General features: G+C 38.1%; 2 non-coding genes across 2 annotated transcripts; both read right to left on the bottom strand.

Annotated features, from left to right (window-relative positions):
• Positions 1-6,997: 6,997 nt before the first annotated feature.
• LOC131933461 (5S ribosomal RNA) lies at positions 6,998-7,116 on the bottom strand. The gene has a single exon (XR_009384984.1). It is a non-coding gene; the product is annotated as a 5S ribosomal RNA (ribosomal RNA).
• Positions 7,117-15,352: 8,236 nt separating this feature from the next.
• LOC131933460 (5S ribosomal RNA) lies at positions 15,353-15,471 on the bottom strand. Its single transcript, XR_009384983.1, has one exon. It is a non-coding gene; the product is annotated as a 5S ribosomal RNA (ribosomal RNA).
• Between the last annotated feature and the right edge of the window lie 4,060 nt (positions 15,472-19,531).

Raw genomic sequence — 19,531 nt, 5'->3', positions numbered from 1 at the left:
AAGTCTGACCGCAGCTCCATATTCATTGACTGTCGAAGCACCGCATAAAATGAATTAGCTTATATCCAGGGCTGGCCTGGTCTGCCTGTTATTGTGACTGAATTGTCCTACAGACAAGACCTGAAGAAGCTCTCGTTAAGTAATAAGTGTACAGCTTGCTTTTAGCCTGGCGCGGGGATCTTTCACCGGCCACTTTAACATTCTGCGACAGGGCAGGCCTTTACTTTAAGCTTTAATCTTAGCTGGTTCTTTAACACAGGGTATTCTTTTGTCTTTAAGTATACCGCTTTCTTTTATCAGCCTGTAAACCCTGTGTCGGCTACCGGTATCTCATCCGCCAGGGCAAAACAATTTCCAGTTTTTAAATTAAGCTGGTGTCATTTTTAAAACCAATGATTAGGATTTTGGCACAATGCTTATTTTTCTATATACACAAGATGAATTTCACATCATTTTCTGATTTCAGTTTAAGTTTGAAAGCATGTAAAATGTCAATTTGTCCTGCTATGTGATTTTTCTTCATTTATTTTTTGCTAACCCATGGCATCACATTATGAAGGCTCTACTAATATCTTTAGGCTGGGGCCAGTACCTTAACCGACTGTCGTCAAATGAAAAAACTGACAGAAGAGCGCAATTTAATACACACAACAGATATATATGTATCCGAACAAACAAATAAATATATTGGAACATATATACATACCTTTATATATACACACTGATATACATATATATATATATTTACATAATAAATACATTATATATGAATATATCTATATATATAATTTATTTATTTATACATATATATATATATATATATATATATATTTGTATTATATCCTTATATATTATGAATATATATATTAATTCTTATATGATATATATTTGTAAATATAAATTATATATATGTGTGTATATATATATCCTTCTGTTTGCTGGGGTAGAAAAAAAAAACTTATAATTATAATATTCTGAAGGATATTATTTTACTTGAGCGTCTTTCGTCTACACTCAAATATATATATTTGAATATACATTCAAATATATATTCAATGAATATACATTTAGACACACATGTAAATATATATATATATATATATATATATATATATATATATATATATATATATATACACAAAACATGCATATATATACATACGTATATATAGACATATATACAATATTCGTCTATTCAATATTTTTACATTATATATATATATATATATATATATATATATATATATATATATATATATATATATATATATATATATATATTTATATATATATATATATATATTTATATATATTAAAAAAAATATACATATATGAAATACTTTTTACACATATTTATTTATGTTTCTATAATATATGGAAGGATATTAATTTACTCAAGTGTCTGCCTTGGGTGTTTATATAAAAAGAGAAGGGTTGAACTAATGAGAGGAATAAAAAAAATCTTTATATTCAATCTTATTTATTTATTTTGTATATGTTATAGACTGGCATACATTTTTTTCTCTCTGGTTTATGTGAAAGGAGCTTGCAGGGATTCAAATTATTATTTTTTGCATTGAAATTCATTCTTTATTAATCACAGCTATGTTGCAGGCATATAAATACTTCCCTTTGGGCTCAAGTTGCTTTGAAAGAATCCTTGTCAGTATAGAACTAGTACCAGGACCATAAATGTATGCCCCAGGGCAAATGTTAAGAAAACCTCATCATTTTACAACTCCAACTGACCAAGGACTTAAGAAATGATGCTTCTGCGCAAACTTTCTCGTCAGCCGGTAAGAGATCAACCTCCTTTTGATTGTTTAAATTTTAATCTGTGCTGAAATCATTGTGCGGGCTGGCAAAGAAAACCATGAACTTCTTGAAAGCTGTGTACTTGAGCTCATGTTATTTTTTATTTTCTGTAATTTGAAAAAAAAAAAAGTATATATATGATAATAAAAAAAAAAGTTCAGAGTATTTAATTGTTGTTTTGTCTTGTTAAAGAGAATGTATGTTGTGCAGAAGTGTAACCAACTCATTTTCAAGCCAGGACTAGCAAAAGACAAAACAAAAAGAATCATATGATATGATGGTAGTAGGAAAAAAATAAATCAGTGAACAAATGGTGGCAGATGCATGCCTTAGCAATCTGACATGGTAGCTTTAATGAAAGAAAAACAAAAATAATAAAAACACCAAAAGCCACATTCACACAGTTATGTTCAACATATATAATGAAGACAGAAAAAAACCAACCCACCAGAATGGATGTATTGTAATGAAAATGGCAGTTAGCACTGGTGATAAGAATCAAAGTGTTGGCTAATAATTCCTATTACAACAGCCAGCCTTATAATCTGAATTAAAACTATTAAATCCCATTCATCCCTTGGATCTATGCCAAACAACACACAATAAATGATATGCATAGAGGTGTGCTGATGCCCTGTGTGAGATGCAGAATGAAATAGTGTTTTTTAAAAAAAGGAGCCACCCAGTAATAAGTATGTGGCCTTTTTATGTCTAGTTTAAAGGATAGAATTAGCATGAAATGTGTTAAGAGAATAGTGTGTGCAGTTGTTGGGATAGGCATATTACTATGCAGGCCTATGTATGTATGTATATCTATCTCTACTTATTAAAGAAAAGAATGACTAAACAAAAAACAACTGTAACATGGCAGCTACACAGAGTGGGTGGGTAGGTGGATAAGGGAGGGAAAACTCGTTCAATGTAAACCAAACCGAGCTAATTGGGAATGGGTGGAGGCCCTGAAAAGGGCCGAGTAGTAGAGCCACACAACAAGCAAGCCAGGTGGTTGTTTGCTGTTGTGTTTATTTGCTGGTGGTGTACTTGGTGACAGCCTTGGTGCCTTCACTGACGGCGTGTTTGGCCAGCTCACCGGGCAGGAGGAGACGGACAGCGGTCTGGATCTCCCTGGAGGTGATGGTGCTGCGCTTGTTGTAGTGGGCAAGACGGCTGGCTTCAGCTGAAATGCGCTCAAAGATGTCGTTGACGAAGGAGTTCATGATGGACATGGCCTTGGAGGAAATGCCAGTGTCAGGGTGCACCTGCTTCAAGACTTTGTAAATGTAGATGCTGTAGCTTTCCTTTCTCCTCCTCTTCTTTTTCTTGTCACCGGTGCGTACGGCTTTAGCCTTACCGGCCTTCTTGGCTCCCTTGGAAGAAACTTTAGGTGGCATGTTGTTTTCTTTTCAACGGCTTGAACAGAAATGAGGCGAACCCACCGCCGGCCGCCCTTTTATATGAAACGGCGAGGAAATTTGGAGAGTACGAGTACGAGTACGAACGCCAAGCCGCTACGCAGCCAATCAGAACGCTCGCTTGGTGACGAACGGATTTCCTCGCCGTTTCGTATAAAAGGGCCGATCTCGCCGTTAAGTCTTCATTCATAGCCTACAGCCGCAATCGCTGTGTCGCTATACTCTTCTCGCTCCTAACCAACTCACAATGTCCGGACGTGGTAAAGGCGGTAAAGTCAAGGGAAAGTCCAAGTCTCGCTCCTCCAGGGCAGGCCTTCAATTCCCAGTCGGACGTATTCATCGTCTGTTGAGGAAAGGAAACTATGCTGAGCGTGTCGGTGCTGGTGCCCCAGTCTACCTAGCCGCCGTCCTCGAGTATTTGGCCGCTGAAGTGCTCGAGTTGGCCGGCAACGCTGCCAGAGACAACAAGAAGACAAGAATCATTCCTCGTCACCTCCAGCTGGCCATCCGTAACGACGAAGAGTTGAACAAACTTTTGTCGGGTGTCACCATCGCCCAGGGTGGTGTCCTCCCCAACATCCAGGCCGTGCTTCTGCCCAAGAAGTCACAGAAGACACCCGGTGGCAAGAGCTAAACAGTGTCACCCTGCTGCCCACTGTCCACCTAGCCTACTACTGTCCTTTTCAGGACAACCAAAGTTTACCCAATTAGCTTTCGTTGTGTGTCAATGAACAAAAATCGAGTTTTCCAACCCTACCCTACCCTACTTGTTTCAAACTGTATTAATAACGCATCAATATGTCACTCACTAGCAGTATGAGATCATTATTATAGATGTATAATACTTACACTGGTTTACACGAGCAGAACAGGGAGGGGGGCGGTCATATTAATAGTAGTAACTGGACATATTTTAGGGGTATTCGCTCATAGATACAAATGTAAATAGAATCTTTTTTTCTTTAAATGTGCTCCGTTTAACCCTTGTCTACAAGAAATAAGGGTGGTCGTTATTTTAAAATTCTATTCTTTAACCCACCGCTAGTCTACCATTTTTATTTTATATCTTCTTGTTTTTAAAAACAAATATGTTTGATTACAATCCTTCCCCCTCATTTATTTACACACTATTATTACCGCCGATCGAGCGGGCGAATTGGGTAAGAATTGGGTCAGAATATCTACATAGGTCTATAGACTAGGTCTAGATCTAGATTGTTTCATGCAGTCTATGTTGGGTTCTTTTCTAATCACTCACACACATTCATAATTCATTGAAGAGGACAGAAGCAAACACACCGTTACCCATGACAAGCGGCACAACCAAGGATTTCATTTGAACGAAGAATATTTTGTGTTATCGGCCCTGTCTGCTATTAATAGATCGCTCGGCTGGATACCGAGCGATCTAAAAATAATCTGCTAGGTATGTCGACGCTGTCTCAACGTTGTGTGGCTGCTTCTGGCCAATCAGCGTTGTTAAACTCGTACTCGTCCAATGGGAGAGCTTCGTTGCGCTAAGGGTTTGGCGGACGGTTATAAAAGGACCAGCAGCGCTGGGCTGCCACATTTCTTAAACTGACTATCATCCAGTTGAGATACCGCCATGGCCAGAACAAAACAAACCGCCCGTAAATCCACCGGAGGCAAAGCCCCACGTAAACAGCTGGCCACCAAAGCCGCCAGAAAGTCAGCACCAGCCACCGGCGGTGTTAAGAAGCCCCATCGTTACAGGCCTGGAACCGTCGCCCTGAGAGAAATCCGTCGTTACCAGAAGAGCACTGAGCTGCTCATTCGCAAGCTGCCATTCCAGCGCCTGGTCAGAGAAATCGCCCAGGACTTCAAGACTGACCTTCGCTTCCAGAGCTCCGCTGTCATGGCCCTGCAGGAGGCTAGCGAGGCTTACCTCGTCGGTCTGTTTGAAGACACCAACCTGTGCGCCATCCACGCCAAGCGTGTCACCATCATGCCCAAGGACATCCAGCTAGCCAGACGTATCCGTGGTGAGCGTGCTTAAGAGGTTTCTTTTAAGCCCAAACCACCACCCCCTGTCCTCAACCAAGGTCCTTTTTAGGACCACCTGACAACGTTCAGATTAGCAGTGAAGGTCCCCCCACCTCACGAGTTTCCACCCACCCACCCACTACACCCCCTGCCCATGTCTGCCACTCTACTACTACTACTACATCTATTAGTATTATTCTGGGGGATGCGGGAGATAGGTTCTATTCATTTATCTCTTTAATTCAACTCACACATCACATTGCTATTTGAATTCGTGTATGCATGCTGTTGATATTGTTTTATTTATCTCAAATGTGAAGAAAGGAGAGAATAAATTTTATATTTTTCTTTCACCCACCCACCCACCACCCTATCCATTGCTTTTTAAAATATATAAAAAAGAAAAACCCTTTAGGGTTAGAGCTAGATATCTAGATCTTAATCGGAGAGCAGAAATTATTCTTAACGACTACACGCCATAGATTATTTAATTATTAGAAGCCTAACTAACCTATTCGTTTCACGATGTAAACAAACCACTGCGAGTACGGAGCGGAGTACGAGAATATTATTTCGTTCGTACTCGACCAATCAGCGTTCGAGATTCTCTCGTACTCGCATAATGAGCTCGCTCGTACTCGCATAATTAGGTGTAGGGAAATATTTCAGTTTTATTCGCACAAAACGGTGAAAATAACGTCTAATACCATATTTTAACATGACAAACGTGGATCTTTTCTATGCCTACACGTGTGGGCAATGAAACTCTTTATTTTTTATCCAAGGGTCGCATAGCAGAATAGGTGAAAAAATGACTTTGAAAACGACACCGTTAGCCGACAAGCCAGCAACATTCCAGTCGACACGGCAAGCTGCTTTTTCATTGGCTGGCTCATTCGCCGACCGCTTTTGGTTGGGCGGTGTCCGCCATATTGAACGAACTCGAGCCCAGGACCGTATATAAGGAGCGAGTTTCTCTGCAGACGGCGTTTTTCGAACACTCGTTCATCAACAAAGAAAAAAAATTCAATATGTCTGGCCGAGGCAAGGGTGGTAAGGGACTCGGCAAAGGAGGCGCCAAGCGTCACAGGAAGGTGTTGCGTGATAACATCCAAGGTATCACCAAGCCAGCCATCCGTCGTCTTGCTCGCAGAGGTGGTGTCAAACGTATCTCTGGTCTGATCTACGAAGAAACCAGAGGTGTCCTCAAGGTGTTCCTTGAAAATGTCATCCGTGATGCCGTCACCTACACTGAGCACGCCAAGAGGAAGACCGTCACTGCTATGGATGTCGTCTATGCTCTGAAACGTCAAGGTCGCACCCTGTACGGCTTCGGCGGTTAAACTCAACCCAGGACCACCCATTTGTTCTACCCATCCGGCCCTTATTAGGGCCACCCATACGTTTCCGAATTAGCTCGAGTGGTTGTAACCCTACACGAATGTTTTCCATACCTACCCCTTACTTACTGAGTTACTTCTTCCTCCTTATTACTTAGGTTTGATTGTACAATTATTTGGTTGTAGCCTACTTAGTTTATTTATTTAATTTGGGCAGAGTGGTCATCTTTCCTTTGGTTTTTAAGGGGTTTGTTTCCATGGGTGGGGAGGGTCGAGGTAGCCTACCGTGAAGGCACAAAAGAAACAAACAAAAAATATTTCGATATTACAAAAGTGTTCACAGGTATGTGGTGAACTTAGGAAAGAGTACAGGTGGTAAGAATAGGTGTCCAGTGGGGTAAAAACAAAAGACAAAAGATGAAAAAAAGTCTACAACACGTGGTGTTCCCAAGCGGTCACCCATCTAAGTACTAACCACGCCCGACGTTGCTTGACTGCGGTGATCGGACGAGAACCGGTATTTTCAACGTGGTATGGCCGTAGACATCGGTGTGAGAAAATTGGGGCTTATAAATATACTCAAACGAAATCAGCAGTTATTCGTCCTTTTCTGGCTACAATAATGATTTCACTGCTTTCCTCATATTATTTCAATAATAAAAAACGCCCTAAATCGCCACAAAAGCGAAACATTGTTTTAATATCGAATACTATGTGCCTTTTTTTCCCTCTACAGCCATTGGTCGCTATTTTTAACCTGAGGCGGTAACCACCGGTAGACTTCCCTGAGCTACTAATTTTCGAGCATCGCGCGTTGTAAAATACAAAATAAATACATTTTTCCCCATTTTCCTTGACTAAAATCAGAAAACCAGGTGCCCCCTGCATCCGACCTGTCCTTTAACTATCGCTTTCATGTGAAATGATCTATCGGAAAGGCGATACTTTAACTTTTTTGGGTCTCCCGCTCACTCACTCCTTCCGAAACATTCTGCACGAATTCATTCAATTTTAATCCAACTCATCACATAGATCTAGATCTAGCCGCCTACAAGTCTACTAATTTAATGTTTGAGAAATAGTTCAATGCTTTTCATTTATTAATTATTCTTTTAACCTTTTCCCACGACAACTGGCACATTTATTTTCAGTCTATTAATATTCTGGCTTTATTTTAAAACACGCAACTAGGCGTCGATCTAGAATTCTAGATCTAACGCTCTAGCTTAACTAAAATAATATAAACAGGAGGGTGGATCTATTCAAAATACTGTTTCAAAATTACAATAATAATTTCACGGTGAAAAAAAAAAGGCAGGCGATCCATGGTAAATTAAATGCTAATTAAGGATGTTGCTTAAAAGGTTAGGTTGGCCTGGGACGCCAGTATTTCTCTAGAGTCTAGATCTAGAATTTCTAGATTCTGTAGGAATGAGTAGCCTAGGTATTAATAATTGAATGCATTAGTAATTATTAGTAGCTAACATAAGATTTAGTTCAGTAAAAACTAATAGATCTAGATTTTAGGTCCAATGTTGGCTATCAGACTTGATGCTTGATTGTATTGATTATTAGGTTTGAGCAATTAATTTTTTTAAACATTTTTTTAATTATTAGTATTAGTGAGAAGTCATCATTAGTGGGAGTAAATTTACTTCTTTCCAGTCTGGTTCTGGGTTTCCTTGTAGCCTATATAATCTAGATCTAGTTGGTGATAATATTAATAAATATTGTTTCCCATTTTAAATACTCAGGCGGTTTGTTTGAAAGTCTGACCGCAGCTCCATATTCATTGACTGTCGAAGCACCGCATAAAATGAATTAGCTTATATCCAGGGCTGGCCTGGTCTGCCTGTTATTGTGACTGAATTGTCCTACAGACAAGACCTGAAGAAGCTCTCGTTAAGTAATAAGTGTACAGCTTGCTTTTAGCCTGGCGCGGGGATCTTTCACCGGCCACTTTAACATTCTGCGACAGGGCAGGCCTTTACTTTAAGCTTTAATCTTAGCTGGTTCCGCTTTAACACAGGGTATTCTTTTGTCTTTAAGTATACCGCTTTCTTTTATCAGCCTGTAAACCCTGTGTCGGCTACCGGTATCTCATCCGCCAGGGCAAAACAATTTCCAGTTTTTAAATTAAGCTGGTGTCATTTTTAAACCAATGATTAGGATTTTGGCACAATGCTTATTTTTCTATATACACAAGATGAATTTCACATCATTTTCTGATTTCAGTTTAAGTTTGAAAGCATGTAAAATGTCAATTTGTCCTGCTATGTGATTTTTCTTCATTTATTTTTTGCTAACCCATGGCATCACATTATGAAGGCTCTACTAATATCTTTAGGCTGGGGCCAGTACCTTAACCGACTGTCGTCAAATGAAAAAAACTGACAGAAGAGCGCAATTTAATACACACAACAGATATATATGTATCCGAACAAACAAATAAATATATTGGAACATATATACATACCTTTATATATACACACTGATATATACATATATATATATATTTACATAATAAATACATTATATATGAATATATCTATATATATAATTTATTTATTTATACATATATATATATATATATATATATATATTTGTATTATATCCTTATATATTATGAATATATATATTAATTCTTATATGATATATATTTGTAAATATAAATTATATATATGTGTGTATATATATATCCTTCTGTTTGCTGGGGTAGAAAAAAAAAACTTATAATTATAATATTCTGAAGGATATTATTTTACTTGAGCGTCTTTCGTCTACACTCAAATATATATATTTGAATATACATTCAAATATATATTCAATGAATATACATTTAGACACACATGTAAATATATATATATATATATATATATATATATATATATATATATATATATATATATATATATACACAAAACATGCATATATATACATACGTATATATAGACATATATACAATATTCGTCTATTCAATATTTTTACATTATATATATATATATATATATATATATATATATATATATATATATATATATATATATATATATATATATATATTTTATATATATATATATATATATTTATATATATTAAAAAAAATATACATATATGAAATACTTTTTACACATATTTATTTATGTTTCTATAATATATGGAAGGATATTAATTTACTCAAGTGTCTGCCTTGGGTTGTTTATATAAAAAGAGAAGGGTTGAACTAATGAGAGGAATAAAAAAAATCTTTATATTCAATCTTATTTATTTATTTTGTATATGTTATAGACTGGCATACATTTTTTTCTCTCTGGTTTATGTGAAAGGAGCTTGCAGGGATTCAAATTATTATTTTTTGCATTGAAATTCATTCTTTATTAATCACAGCTATGTTGCAGGCATATAAATACTTCCCTTTGGGCTCAAGTTGCTTTGAAAGAATCCTTGTCAGTATAGAACTAGTACCAGGACCATAAATGTATGCCCCAGGGCAAATGTTAAGAAAACCTCATCATTTTACAACTCCAACTGACCAAGGACTTAAGAAATGATGCTTCTGCGCAAACTTTCTCGTCAGCCGGTAAGAGATCAACCTCCTTTTGATTGTTTAAATTTTAATCTGTGCTGAAATCATTGTGCGGGCTGGCAAAGAAAACCATGAACTTCTTGAAAGCTGTGTACTTGAGCTCATGTTATTTTTTTATTTTCTGTAATTTGAAAAAAAAAAAAGTATATATATGATAATAAAAAAAAAAGTTCAGAGTATTTAATTGTTGTTTTGTCTTGTTAAAGAGAATGTATGTTGTGCAGAAGTGTAACCAACTCATTTTCAAGCCAGGACTAGCAAAAGACAAAACAAAAAGAATCATATGATATGATGGTAGTAGGAAAAAAATAAATCAGTGAACAAATGGTGGCAGATGCATGCCTTAGCAATCTGACATGGTAGCTTTAATGAAAGAAAAACAAAAATAATAAAAACACCAAAAGCCACATTCACACAGTTATGTTCAACATATATAATGAAGACAGAAAAAAACCAACCCACCAGAATGGATGTATTGTAATGAAAATGGCAGTTAGCACTGGTGATAAGAATCAAAGTGTTGGCTAATAATTCCTATTACAACAGCCAGCCTTATAATCTGAATTAAAACTATTAAATCCCATTCATCCCTTGGATCTATGCCAAACAACACACAATAAATGATATGCATAGAGGTGTGCTGATGCCCTGTGTGAGATGCAGAATGAAATAGTGTTTTTTAAAAAAAGGAGCCACCCAGTAATAAGTATGTGGCCTTTTTATGTCTAGTTTAAAGGATAGAATTAGCATGAAATGTGTTAAGAGAATAGTGTGTGCAGTTGTTGGGATAGGCATATTACTATGCAGGCCTATGTATGTATGTATATCTATCTCTACTTATTAAAGAAAAGAATGACTAAACAAAAAACAACTGTAACATGGCAGCTACACAGAGTGGGTGGGTAGGTGGATAAGGGAGGGAAAACTCGTTCAATGTAAACCAAACCGAGCTAATTGGGAATGGGTGGAGGCCCTGAAAAGGGCCGAGTAGTAGAGCCACACAACAAGCAAGCCAGGTGGTTGTTTGCTGTTGTGTTTATTTGCTGGTGGTGTACTTGGTGACAGCCTTGGTGCCTTCACTGACGGCGTGTTTGGCCAGCTCACCGGGCAGGAGGAGACGGACAGCGGTCTGGATCTCCCTGGAGGTGATGGTGCTGCGCTTGTTGTAGTGGGCAAGACGGCTGGCTTCAGCTGAAATGCGCTCAAAGATGTCGTTGACGAAGGAGTTCATGATGGACATGGCCTTGGAGGAAATGCCAGTGTCAGGGTGCACCTGCTTCAAGACTTTGTAAATGTAGATGCTGTAGCTTTCCTTTCTCCTCCTCTTCTTTTTCTTGTCACCGGTGCGTACGGCTTTAGCCTTACCGGCCTTCTTGGCTCCCTTGGAAGAAACTTTAGGTGGCATGTTGTTTTCTTTTCAACGGCTTGAACAGAAATGAGGCGAACCCACCGCCGGCCGCCCTTTTATATGAAACGGCGAGGAAATTTGGAGAGTACGAGTACGAGTACGAACGCCAAGCCGCTACGCAGCCAATCAGAACGCTCGCTTGGTGACGAACGGATTTCCTCGCCGTTTCGTATAAAAGGGCCGATCTCGCCGTTAAGTCTTCATTCATAGCCTACAGCCGCAATCGCTGTGTCGCTATACTCTTCTCGCTCCTAACCAACTCACAATGTCCGGACGTGGTAAAGGCGGTAAAGTCAAGGGAAAGTCCAAGTCTCGCTCCTCCAGGGCAGGCCTTCAATTCCCAGTCGGACGTATTCATCGTCTGTTGAGGAAAGGAAACTATGCTGAGCGTGTCGGTGCTGGTGCCCCAGTCTACCTAGCCGCCGTCCTCGAGTATTTGGCCGCTGAAGTGCTCGAGTTGGCCGGCAACGCTGCCAGAGACAACAAGAAGACAAGAATCATTCCTCGTCACCTCCAGCTGGCCATCCGTAACGACGAAGAGTTGAACAAACTTTTGTCGGGTGTCACCATCGCCCAGGGTGGTGTCCTCCCCAACATCCAGGCCGTGCTTCTGCCCAAGAAGTCACAGAAGACACCCGGTGGCAAGAGCTAAACAGTGTCACCCTGCTGCCCACTGTCCACCTAGCCTACTACTGTCCTTTTCAGGACAACCAAAGTTTACCCAATTAGCTTTCGTTGTGTGTCAATGAACAAAAATCGAGTTTTCCAACCCTACCCTACCCTACTTGTTTCAAACTGTATTAATAACGCATCAATATGTCACTCACTAGCAGTATGAGATCATTATTATAGATGTATAATACTTACACTGGTTTACACGAGCAGAACAGGGAGGGGGGCGGTCATATTAATAGTAGTAACTGGACATATTTTAGGGGTATTCGCTCATAGATACAAATGTAAATAGAATCTTTTTTTCTTTAATGTGCTCCGTTTAACCCTTGTCATACAAGAAATAAGGGTGGTCGTTATTTTAAAATTCTATTCTTTAACCCACCGCTAGTCTACCATTTTTATTTTATATCTTCTTGTTTTTAAAAACAAATATGTTTGATTACAATCCTTCCCCCTCATTTATTTACACACTATTATTACCGCCGATCGAGCGGGCGAATTGGGTAAGAATTGGGTCAGAATATCTACATAGGTCTATAGACTAGGTCTAGATCTAGATTGTTTCATGCAGTCTATGTTGGGTTCTTTTCTAATCACTCACACACATTCATAATTCATTGAAGAGGACAGAAGCAAACACACCGTTACCCATGACAAGCGGCACAACCAAGGATTTCATTTGAACGAAGAATATTTTGTGTTATCGGCCCTGTCTGCTATTAATAGATCGCTCGGCTGGATACCGAGCGATCTAAAAATAATCTGCTAGGTATGTCGACGCTGTCTCAACGTTGTGTGGCTGCTTCTGGCCAATCAGCGTTGTTAAACTCGTACTCGTCCAATGGGAGAGCTTCGTTGCGCTAAGGGTTTGGCGGACGGTTATAAAAGGACCAGCAGCGCTGGGCTGCCACATTTCTTAAACTGACTATCATCCAGTTGAGATACCGCCATGGCCAGAACAAAACAAACCGCCCGTAAATCCACCGGAGGCAAAGCCCACGTAAACAGCTGGCCACCAAAGCCGCCAGAAAGTCAGCACCAGCCACCGGCGGTGTTAAGAAGCCCCATCGTTACAGGCCTGGAACCGTCGCCCTGAGAGAAATCCGTCGTTACCAGAAGAGCACTGAGCTGCTCATTCGCAAGCTGCCATTCCAGCGCCTGGTCAGAGAAATCGCCCAGGACTTCAAGACTGACCTTCGCTTCCAGAGCTCCGCTGTCATGGCCCTGCAGGAGGCTAGCGAGGCTTACCTCGTCGGTCTGTTTGAAGACACCAACCTGTGCGCCATCCACGCCAAGCGTGTCACCATCATGCCCAAGGACATCCAGCTAGCCAGACGTATCCGTGGTGAGCGTGCTTAAGAGGTTTCTTTTAAGCCCAAACCACCACCCCTGTCCTCAACCAAGGTCCTTTTTAGGACCACCTGACAACGTTCAGATTAGCAGTGAAGGTCCCCCACCTCACGAGTTTCCACCCACCCACCCACTACACCCCCTGCCCATGTCTGCCACTCTACTACTACTACTACATCTATTAGTATTATTCTGGGGGATGCGGGAGATAGGTTCTATTCATTTATCTCTTTAATTCAACTCACACATCACATTGCTATTTGAATTCGTGTATGCATGCTGTTGATATTGTTTTATTTATCTCAAATGTGAAGAAAGGAGAGAATAAATTTTATATTTTTCTTTCACCCACCCACCCACCACCCTATCCATTGCTTTTTAAAATATATAAAAAAGAAAAACCCTTTAGGGTTAGAGCTAGATATCTAGATCTTAATCGGAGAGCAGAAATTATTCTTAACGACTACACGCCATAGATTATTTAATTATTAGAAGCCTAACTAACCTATTCGTTTCACGATGTAAACAAACCACTGCGAGTACGGAGCGGAGTACGAGAATATTATTTCGTTCGTACTCGACCAATCAGCGTTCGAGATTCTCTCGTACTCGCATAATGAGCTCGCTCGTACTCGCATAATTAGGTGTAGGGAAATATTTCAGTTTTATTCGCACAAAACGGTGAAAATAACGTCTAATACCATATTTTAACATGACAAACGTGGATCTTTTCTATGCCTACACGTGTGGGCAATGAAACTCTTTATTTGTTTATCCAAGGGTCGCATAGCAGAATAGGTGAAAAAATGACTTTGAAAACGACACCGTTAGCCGACAAGCCAGCAACATTCCAGTCGACACGGCAAGCTGCTTTTTCATTGGCTGGCTCATTCGCCGACCGCTTTTGGTTGGGCGGTGTCCGCCATATTGAACGAACTCGAGCCCAGGACCGTATATAAGGAGCGAGTTTCTCTGCAGACGGCGTTTTTCGAACACTCGTTCATCAACAAAGAAAAAAAATTCAATATGTCTGGCCGAGGCAAGGGTGGTAAGGGACTCGGCAAAGGAGGCGCCAAGCGTCACAGGAAGGTGTTGCGTGATAACATCCAAGGTATCACCAAGCCAGCCATCCGTCGTCTTGCTCGCAGAGGTGGTGTCAAACGTATCTCTGGTCTGATCTACGAAGAAACCAGAGGTGTCCTCAAGGTGTTCCTTGAAAATGTCATCCGTGATGCCGTCACCTACACTGAGCACGCCAAGAGGAAGACCGTCACTGCTATGGATGTCGTCTATGCTCTGAAACGTCAAGGTCGCACCCTGTACGGCTTCGGCGGTTAAACTCAACCCAGGACCACCCATTTGTTCTACCCATCCGGCCCTTATTAGGGCCACCCATACGTTTCCGAATTAGCTCGAGTGGTTGTAACCCCTACACGAATGTTTTCCATACCTACCCCTTACTTACTGAGTTACTTCTTCCTCCTTATTACTTAGGTTTGATTGTACAATTATTTGGTTGTAGCCTACTTAGTTTATTTATTTAATTTGGGCAGAGTGGTCATCTTTCCTTTGGTTTTTAAGGGGTTTGTTTCCATGGGTGGGGAGGGTCGAGGTAGCCTACCGTGAAGGCACAAAAGAAACAAACAAAAAATATTTCGATATTACAAAAGTGTTCACAGGTATGTGGTGAACTTAGGAAAGAGTACAGGTGGTAAGAATAGGTGTCCAGTGGGGTAAAAACAAAAGACAAAAGATGAAAAAAAGTCTACAACACGTGGTGTTCCCAAGCGGTCACCCATCTAAGTACTAACCACGCCCGACGTTGCTTGACTGCGGTGATCGGACGAGAACCGGTATTTTCAACGTGGTATGGCCGTAGACATCGGTGTGAGAAAATTGGGGCTTATAAATATACTCAAACGAAATCAGCAGTTATTCGTCCTTTTCTGGCTACAATAATGATTTCACTGCTTTCCTCATATTATTTCAATAATAAAAAACGCCCTAAATCGCCACAAAAGCGAAACATTGTTTTAATATCGAATACTATGTGCCTTTTTTTCCCTCTACAGCCATTGGTCGCTATTTTTAACCTGAGGCGGTAACCACCGGTAGACTTCCTGAGCTACTAATTTTCGAGCATCGCGCGTTTGTAAAATACAAAATAAATACATTTTCCCCATTTTCCTTGACTAAAATCAGAAAACCAGGTGCCCCCTGCATCCGACCTGTCCTTTAACTATCGCTTTCATGTGAAATGATCTATCGGAAAGGCGATACTTTAACTTTTTTGGGGTCTCCCGCTCACTCACTCCTTCCGAAACATTCTGCACGAATTCATTCAATTTTAATCCAACTCATCACATAGATCTAGATCTAGCCGCCTACAAGTCTACTAATTTAATGTTTGAGAAATAGTTCAATGCTTTTCATTTATTAATTATTCTTTTAACCTTTTCCCACGACAACTGGCACATTTATTTTCAGTCTATTAATATTCTGGCTTTATTTTAAAACACGCAACTAGGCGTCGATCTAGAATTCTAGATCTAACGCTCTAGCTTAACTAAAATAATATAAACAGGAGGGTGGATCTATTCAAAATACGGTTTCAAAAATTACAATAATAATTTCACGGTGAAAAAAAAAAGGCAGGCGATCCATGGTAAATTAAATGCTAATTAAGGATGTTGCTTAAAAGGTTAGGTTGGCCTGGGACGCCAGTATTTCTCTAGAGTCTAGATCTAGAATTTCTAGATTCGTAGGAATGAGTAGCCTAGGTATTAATAATTGAATGCATTAGTAATTATTAGTAGCTAACATAAGATTTAGTTCAGTAAAAACTAATAGATCTAGATTTTAGGTCCAATGTTGGCTATCAGACTTGATGCTTGATTGTAATGATTATTAGGTTTGAGCAATTAATTTTTTTAAACATTTTTTTAATTATTAGTATTAGTGAGAAGTCATCATTAGTGGGAGTAAAATTTACTTCTTTCCAGTCTGGTTCTGGGTTTCCTTGTAGCCTATATAATCTAGATCTAGTTGGTGATAATATTAATAAATATTGTTTCCCATTTTAAATACTCAGGCGGTTTGTTTGAAAGTCTGACCGCAGCTCCATATTCATTGACTGTCGAAGCACCGCATAAAATGAATTAGCTTATATCCAGGGCTGGCCTGGTCTGCCTGTTATTGTGACTGAATTGTCCTACAGACAAGACCTGAAGAAAGCTCTCGTTAAGTAATAAGTGTACAGCTTGCTTTTAGCCTGGCGCGGGGATCTTTCACCGGCCACTTTAACATTCTGCGACAGGGCAGGCCTTTACTTTAAGCTTTAATCTTAGCTGGTTCCGCTTTAACACAGGGTATTCTTTTGTCTTTAAGTATACCGCTTTCTTTTATCAGCCTGTAAACCCTGTGTCGGCTACCGGTATCTCATCCGCCAGGGCAAAACAATTTCCAGTTTTTAAATTAAGCTGGTGTCATTTTAAAACCAATGATTAGGATTTTGGCACAATGCTTATTTTTCTATATACACAAGATGAATTTCACATCATTTTCTGATTTCAGTTTAAGTTTGAAAGCATGTAAAATGTCAATTTGTCCTGCTATGTGATTTTTCTTCATTTATTTTTTGCTAACCCATGGCATCACATTATGAAGGCTCTACTAATATCTTTAGGCTGGGGCCAGTACCTTAACCGACTGTCGTCAAATGAAAAATACTGACAGAAGAGCGCAATTTAATACACACACAGAGTATATATGTATCCGAACAAACAAATAAATATATTGGAACATATATACATACCTTTATATATACACACTGATATATACATATATATATATATTTACATAATAAATACATTATATATGAATATATCTATATATATAATTTATTTATTTATACATATATATATATATATATATATATATATTTGTATTATATCCTTATATATTATGAATATATATATTAATTCTTATATGATATATATTTGTAAATATAAATTATATATATGTGTGTATATATATATCCTTCTGTTTGCTGGGGTAGAAAAAAAAAAACTTATAATTATAATATTCTGAAGGATATTATTTTACTTGAGCGTCTTTCGTCTACACTCAAATATATATATTTGAATATACATTCAAATATATATTCAATGAATATACATTTAGACACACATGTAAATATATATATATATATATATATATATATATATATATATATATATATATATATATATATATATATATACACAAAACATGCATATATATACATACGTATATATAGACATATATACAATATTCGTCTATTCAATATTTTTACATTATATATATATATATATATATATATATATTATATATATATATATATATATATATATTATATATATATATTTATATATATATTATATATTTATTTATATATATTAAAAAAATATACATATATGAAATACTTTTTACACATATTTATTTATGTTTCTATAATATATGGAAGGATATTAATTTACTCAAGTGTCTGCCTTGGGTGTTTATATAAAAAGAGAAGGGTTGAACTAATGAGAGGAATAAAAAAAATCTTTATATTCAATCTTATTTATTTATTTTGTATATGTTATAGACTGGCATACATTTTTTTCTCTCTGGTTTATGTGAAAGGAGCTTGCAGGGATTCAAATTATTATTTTTTGCATTGAAATTCATTCTTTATTAATCACAGCTATGTTGCAGGCATATAAATACTTCCCTTTGGGCTCAAGTTGCTTTGAAAGAATCCTTGTCAGTATAGAACTAGTACCAGGACCTTAAATGTATGCCCCAGGGCAAATGTTAAGAAAACCTCATCATTTTACAACTCCAACTGACCAAGGACTTAAGAAATGATGCTTCTGCGCAAACTTTCTCGTCAGCCGGTAAGAGATCAACCTCCTTTTGATTGTTTAAATTTTAATCTGTGCTGAAATCATTGTGCGGGCTGGCAAAGAAAACCATGAACTTCTTGAAAGCTGTGTACTTGAGCTCATGTTATTTTTTATTTTCTGTAATTTGAAAAAAAAAAAAGTATATATATGATAATAAAAAAAAAAGTTCAGAGTATTTAATTGTTGTTTTGTCTTGTTAAAGAGAATGTATGTTGTGCAGAAGTGTAACCAACTCATTTTCAAGCCAGGACTAGCAAAAGACAAAACAAAAAGAATCATATGATATGATGGTAGTAGGAAAAAAATAAATCATGTGAACAAATGGTGGGCAGATGCATGCCTTAGCAATCTGACATGGTAGCTTTAATGAAAGAAAAACAAAAATAATAAAAACACCAAAAGCCACATTCACACAGTTATGTTCAACATATATAATGAAGACAGAAAAAAACCAACCCACCAGAATGGATGTATTGTAATGAAAATGGCAGTTAGCACTGGTGATAAGAATCAAAGTGTTGGCTAATAATTCCTATTACAACAGCCAGCCTTATAATCTGAATTAAAACTATTAAATCCCATTCATCCCTTGGATCTATGCCAAACAACACACAATAAATGATATGCATAGAGGTGTGCTGATGCCCTGTGTGAGATGCAGAATGAAATAGTGTTTTTTAAAAAAAGGAGCCACCCAGTAATAAGTATGTGGCCTTTTTATGTCTAGTTTAAAGGATAGAATTAGCATGAAATGTGTTAAGAGAATAGTGTGTGCAGTTGTTGGGATAGGCATATTACTATGCAGGCCTATGTATGTATGTATATCTATCTCTACTTATTAAAGAAAAGAATGACTAAACAAAAAACAACTGTAACATGGCAGCTACACAGAGTGGGTGGGTAGGTGGATAAGGGAGGGAAAACTCGTTCAATGTAAACCAAACCGAGCTAATTGGGAATGGGTGGAGGCCCTGAAAAGGGCCGAGTAGTAGAGCCACACAACAAGCAAGCCA

Source organism: Physella acuta, unplaced genomic scaffold (assembly GCF_028476545.2).
Source record: "Physella acuta isolate Inbredline_101_S28 unplaced genomic scaffold, ASM2847654v3 ptg002518l, whole genome shotgun sequence".
NCBI lineage: Eukaryota > Metazoa > Mollusca > Gastropoda > Physidae > Physella > Physella acuta.
Note: the sequence above shows the minus strand (reverse complement) of the source record. Positions and strands in the feature narration are given on the sequence as shown.